At 42.1% G+C, this 6,726-nt stretch overlaps 1 protein-coding gene across 6 annotated transcripts in view; it reads right to left on the bottom strand.

Moving 5' to 3' along the window:
- Nucleotides 1-6,726, bottom strand: part of NDST2 (N-deacetylase and N-sulfotransferase 2) — a 76,988-nt gene that overhangs the window by 26,533 nt on the left and 43,729 nt on the right. For 2 of the 6 annotated variants that reach the window (XM_085554421.1, XM_085554422.1), the window contains one exon: nucleotides 4,967-5,080. The exons of the other annotated variants lie outside the window; for them this stretch is intronic. The gene's annotated coding sequence lies outside the window, so the exon portion shown is untranslated. The remainder of the gene's footprint in view (nucleotides 1-4,966; nucleotides 5,081-6,726) is intronic. 6 annotated transcript variants of the gene reach the window in all.

The following is a 6,726-nucleotide window of genomic DNA, read 5'->3' as shown; positions in this document are numbered from 1 at the left end:
GCAAGGATGCAGACTTGGTGAGCTCCCACCCTACCAGGAAAGCATCACTAGATCAGACAGCATCGGGTCATCAGCTGCTTCACCAATCACCAGCATTAAGACAAACACTTTATAAAACTAGAAGCTGTTTCCTAGTGATATACAACATTAATGTGAAACATAAACAATTTTATGAATTATCAGTTGCTAAACCACTTGGCAACTGATGTGATACAAAAGCAAGATAATAATCAGAATTATGTGGTTTCGATATCTGATTTCCAGATATTTCCAGCACTTTGAATTATTGTGGGGATCAGTACAAGAACCCAGTACTCATCCAAGACGAGAGACTAGAATATCGATGTATTTTCTGGGGGCTGCTGGTACGCTCATGCCAAGGCACAAGGAAGATGGTGGATGTCCGGTGACACCTTTATCGAGCACTTCTGTCATTCAAGCTCCCTCCTAGCTGAGCCACAGAACGTTTTACTATCGCCAAAACCAGTATAGAGAGTGCATTTCCACAGCTCTTTTATTATTCAGAATATAACCCAACTTTCTGCACAGTGGCAGGACCTTGTCTTTATCTACAACTGCTCTAATTCAGAGGTCTTCTACGCTTCCTGAGAGACAGCTGTTGCTTTGGGCACCAAAGGGACTGCAGTAATCAGAGAAGGAATGTGATCCATTTTCCAACCCATTCCATTTAAATGGTGTCATCATGACACAGAATTCCTCCCTTGCCTGCCTCCTCCTGGGACACTGCAACCTCTCCCTTGGCTGTAGTGATTACCCATATGCCAGGCCTGTAGGTACTGCTCAGCTGTCTTGTGAATCTCAAGAATCCAGTAATGTCAGCAGAACATGGGGGAGCATTCAGAACAATGAGGGGTGGCTGTATTCCACATGTTAGATTAACAAAATACTATGGAAGTTACAGTCACATTGTAATGTAATTGCCAATGAAGCTCATGTCTGGGCTCTGGACATGTGTTTCAGCGAGCACCCACTGCCAGTCAAATCCTGAAGTGAGACACTGCCCAAAGAATTCCAAACTCAGATCAAAGAGGCAAGAAACACCAATGGTGCTTACTCTGCTCCTACAGACACGCTCAGAGCCTCCAGGCAATGCCGTGCTTTGCTTAGGTGAGTCCCCATGCAGGGACAGGCCTCTTCTGGTACAGACCTGTGGTAAGGAGGAAAGCTGCCAGCTGGCCAGCTGTCAGACTGACAGAAGACTTGTGCAATGAAGCAGTAATTACTTTTTTCTTTTAATTATCCCCAGACAGGTGTGCAACTTCACACCTCCTGCAAGAGCAACAAAATGCAGATCTGAATAAATTAAAAAATAAACAAACCAAAAAAAAAAAAAAACCAACCCCAAACCCACAAAATACTTCAACTTTCAGCAGTTGTTGCCTACTTAACACAAACAGTACGCAGCTTGCCAGCTGCACACATTATCTGGAACTGAAAGGAAAGACTGGCATTGCAAGAGCTCACGGAAGGTTGTGCTTTCCACCAGCTGAGGGGATGTAACTGCTCTGCTCCTGCAATGCACCTGCTCACAGAGGAGAAAGGAGGCACCTTCCTCAGAGATAACCAAAGGGGCAACTCTAATTCTTCATTTCATACTCCACTGAAGTTCTAAGACCCAGCTATCTGCCTACCACAAAAATGTCACCATTTAAATGGGGACTTAGATTTCTGCCTGTTTTGTGCCTCTTCTGACAATCTGCATCTATACACCCTGTGCCCTTAACCCTTTTCCCAAAACAGGCAATGTTACAAGATTGCAGCCACTTGGCCGCTGGGGGATGGAGAGCTACAGTTAGTGCAGGTTCAGAGCCTGCCACACAAGGAGCGCTCCAATCCCACCTGGGAGAGACATTAATATCCCAGTCACTCCAAATGGTGGGAACACACTATCTTCAGTCTTCTCTCACCTCCGTGATTAACAACTTCACTCTATAATGGCAGAATGTTTTCAATGCAACTGTGAGAACAGGAAACAAATGCAGCTCTTTCTGCATTAGATATGGATATGGATCTAATTTCCACTCCCTCATGTGCCCTGCTTATCACAATTCAGATACATGACCCTGATACTGAAAGCAAAATGTCCTCCCTGCTGTCTTCTCATCAGCAACTTAATCCAGCGAGGAAATATAGTCAAAGTGCAGCTAAAACATGACCATTCCAATTTGAAATGTCTTAATATAGAAATGTATATTATGAAAGTTCATTTGCAATATGAAAGTAGCCTAGCCATTCTTCCTTTCAACTTCCTAATACTTGAAAAAATTCACCTCAATTAGCAAGACGCTGATCTACATTCAATTGCTTCCTCCTGTCAGTTAACACATAGGAGCTAATCCTTTCCAGCTTGTTTTATCTACTAAAGTATGACAGTAGGGAACAACTACTGTTGTTGAAAGCTTGTCCAAATTAACACCAGAATGTTGTAACTAAGCTCTACCAAAGCATAAAGCATTAGGAAAGGCTCTTGTACTTACCTGTTTTTGTATGTTTGCACCAAGATTCACATGGACAGAATTTGCTGGGTTTATAAGGAAGGGCATGTTCCCTGACTGTACAGCAGCCCCCTCCCTGCCTGTCTCTGAGCTGTACGTGAATTCAGGTCCTGACCTGAACTACGCTACATGTATGCTCTGCCTGACTGACCTGGGTTTGGGTGTACCTGGTACCTTATGAACTCAACTAGTGATCACCAGACTGGTGTCACTAACCACCTCCAGTTGTCTTGTGTGCATACTGCAGGACTGCATCCTTGTTGCTGAGGATGCTGCCCATATCAGCTTCTTATCCTACTTGGCTCCCATCTCCTATTTGCTGGCGTAGCAGCCAGTGCTTGCTGCTCCCCAGCAGTCAGCTCAGGTCATTTCCAGCCTTGCACCAGCATCACATGGCCTGGCCATTTGGCTGTGCATGAGCTTTCCCTCAGTCACACATGGCCTCAGGTCAAACTCCAAATTCTGTTGAAGAATGCAGCCAGTTTACAAGTCAGGTCACAGCCCTGATTCCCAAACCTTTCAGTGGAAATTTGTGACTGCACAGGGCATAAATACCCTGTTAGAGGTAGCTAAGCTTTGCTGTCTGCCTGTGGGACTACTTGACACACATTAGTTGCTCAGCAATACCAGTCTCCTGGCTCTCAGGGATGGCTTTAGGTGACTCTTACACAGAGCACCACAGTACCATGCTTAAGAATGCCAATATGTATGTCACTGCTCTGAAGCAACTCTTCGGCAGCTGGCAAGAGTGTTGCTGAGACAGCTTTGCTGGAGCTTTAGCGGAGGCCAGGCAGTCATTAAATACGTCCTCTAACTCATAAATCCAGTCATGGATCTTGAGGTGGAGGGAGGAGATATGTGACCCATCATCAGTCACGGCTAACAGATGCCCGCAAAAATGAGTTGATCTATCCTAGGCACTGAGGCAGATGACACCCTAGAGAAGAGCCTGATGACAGGCTGGGAGAGGGGCCTGAACCTCTAAGGAGTCCTCCATGTTCTCCACCTTCCCACAGCCATCCCATTGCAAGGGCTGAGGGGGTGGGATCTGCCTGTCCTCACCCAAAAGCAGGAGGAGGAAGACAGATGGAGACCCCAGATAAGGTGGGTCAGTGCAACTATAGCCTACTGGAGTCCTTATGACCTTACGACTCTGCAGGAGCTTCATATACTTAGTCTGCAAGTGACAGCAGGAGACAGTTTTGCTAGAGAAACAGGGTAACAAGGAGTTGTGACTATTGTTAGACTTCCCTGTTTTAATGTGGGTGGAATTATTTAATTCTCTCTCAAACCATGTGTGTAATTGTTACACAGTCACAGAAACACAGGCTACGCACACTTATCTCCACACTCACTATCACTTTTATACAAGATTTTAAATACCCCACTTTCAGTTCCCCCTTGCAGAAGCCTTGCTTTATAGACTATCACTATGGACAAATAAAACTCATGATTTCAGAATACATACGCCTCAAATGTATTAATTCATTTAAAACTGTTACTGTAATTACATGTCACCAGTTCTTTACCTTCCTCCCATTTTATAGACTTAATTGCTAAAGAGAGTGATGCATTCTTAATTAGTCAACTGATTACGAGTAAAATTTCTTTCTGCTTTGAAGCTGCATCTTTAGAATATTCTTTCATGCAGAATAAGTCTGGGGCCTCATTAACATCCTAATTAACCGTACTGACAAATTCAGGAACAAAAGCTGCCATATTTGCAATCAAATGAACCCTTTGATAAAGCAGAAGTTTTGTCAAGAAAGCTCAAGAAATTTCAGCAAGATGTACATCTCTGTTAGCAAGTGCTGCTGAAGGCAGAAGAATCTGGGTACAGAAAACCATTAAATGCCCAAATACAGGTTTTGGAGACTTAATCAGCTGCATTGAAGCCTTTTCCCCAAAATGTATCGATAATAAAATTTCCAAAAAATTCACTAAGCTACTAAAAATCCGATTGATTTTTCATTGTTAAAAAGGAGTCTATTTTTGTTTCAAATAACTTATTTTTTCCATTAAGAAATTTAGATTCCAAGTCCAATTTTTTATTTGGATTATATAAAAGCTTATGCTTAACCTTTTGGGTCAGCCTAAATAACTTAATAACTAACCTAATTGAGTCAGTCTTGTATGTCACTTTGCAAGCTTGTGTAAGTGCCTATAGGATAAACTTAGATATGGAAATACTACCATTTCACACTTAACAATAAGTCACAAGGTCAGATATTAACAGAAATGGGACTTAACACCTTTTAGTATGAAGTTTACTTTAAAGTAACACTAATATTTTCTGGTGTTGTGCTTTTTCAGTTTTCCCTTTAATAAATCTTGGTTCAAAAAAGTGAACTGAAAACATGAAATTCCAACAACTTTTTGTTGTAATTGATCAGATTGCCCAGCACTCAGTTGGACTGGAAGGAACAGAATTGCCAGAAAAATGAAATTACCTGCAGCAGAAAGATGAGAATTCTCTGCAGGCTGTATATTGAGGTGCTCAGTAGAAGAGGGAACCCAATTCTCTTACTCTAGCCTGAGAGAAGGCATTCAGTTCAGAAAATGCACTGAAAAAAACCAGTAAAATTTGTTACATACAAACGACTTGTAAGTGCTTTGTAAACAGTTAGAAGACACATCTCCTTGCATGCCTACAAGAGCTTGTCCATGCTGGGAAAGAAACATCCATTGCTCCAAAGTGGCCACCAGCAGTGAAGCTGCGCTGTGACCATCCTATTACTGAATACCAGATTTGCTGGTAGCCCTGTGTTTTCTACCACCATTTCAGGCAAGTTGGCAAACACAGCTAAACTTTGCCTTTACAAAGAGGCTAGCTGATGCCACATGCTGTAATACAGACACTAATTTTCACAGTCTAGCAATTACCTTAAGATAAAGCATGGCTGCTCTTTAAGAGCATATGGAAAACTGAACTATAAATTAGTGAAAGATTCTGCACTCAAAACAGTAAGGAGAATTTATTAGTAATTATTGTATAACGACTTAATGTAAACAATGCACAACAATAGTGGCAAATATACTCCTTATCCTGCAGTATAGGTCTTATCTCACAATAAGAAACATGATCCAGAACAACAAATATAGGAAAGAAAGCACAGAGACACAATTAGTCAGGTAAAGAGCTTAGAAATTATTGCTGGAAAAATTAGGCTTGCGAGAGCAGAGAGAGAGAGGGAGGATTTGGCAGCAGAGCTGGGAGACTGTTCCAGGAATAGGAGGCAGCACACAACAAAATGCAAAGCTGAGAGTAGGAGGAAGAGATAAAGGGAGGAGTGTACAGAGAGTCAGAGGGGAAAAGGAGAAAATGACAGCTCACATTGCTTAAGGGGGCAGAAACACAGCAGCTAAAGACAAATTTTGCCTCAAACATTAGGTCTAGTTTGCCTACTTTTAGAAAACATGGGTTCTTTAATAATCAAAAGAAGCAGGGGCTGAAAGACTGAACATCTACATGGACGAGTTTCCGGCAGGAATACACTTGCAAGCGTACAACTCATGTATCTGATGCTCATGGAGGAGAGCTTATAATGTCTGCAAATGTAAAGTTCCCTGTGTCTTGCAACATCCAGGCACACCAGAGCATTTCATCCATATCCTGACTACAGCCACTGCTGGTTTGGCTGTGAAACTGTATTATGCTTGCAGCACTGACTACATTCACCTGTTTCTTCTGTTCAGAGAGAAGTGCTGGGGAAGAACATAAGTCAGAAGACTGCACCAAGTAGGAAAGTTGCTCCCGCTGTTCTTACAGTACTTTCTGTCTTATCAGCTGAGATCATTCCCCATAGTGACACAAAAGCTGTATGAGCAAGGTGCACTACCTGGCACCTGAATTAAAGAACACGCATGCTAAAACATGATGAATGCTGAAATTCCTCATTTATATTGAAATCTAAAGTAGAGAGGTGCTAGCTAAGCTCAGAGAGGTAGCAAACACTTTGTAGTTTTCAGATCACTTAACAGTAAAATCTTATGCACAGTTGTGATGGGAGAGAAACAATCACATTCAATTCAAACTTGACTTTGCAGCAACACTACAGCTAAATAATTCACGCTTTTTAGGAGCCCTGAATTAGATTAACACTGTACACACATAAAAAATTGTTTCTTCTTTTTCTACTATGCCATGAAAAGGGAGAATAAAAGCAGCCTGAGATATCCAAACTGCATTTTCTTATCTCCTCTTTTGTAG

Source organism: Coturnix japonica, chromosome 8, assembly GCF_054131305.1.
Source record: "Coturnix japonica strain WE chromosome 8, WE-NBRP24, whole genome shotgun sequence".
NCBI lineage: Eukaryota > Metazoa > Chordata > Aves > Galliformes > Phasianidae > Coturnix > Coturnix japonica.
The sequence above is the reverse complement of the archived record's forward strand: the minus strand, read 5'-3'. Positions and strand labels throughout refer to the sequence as shown.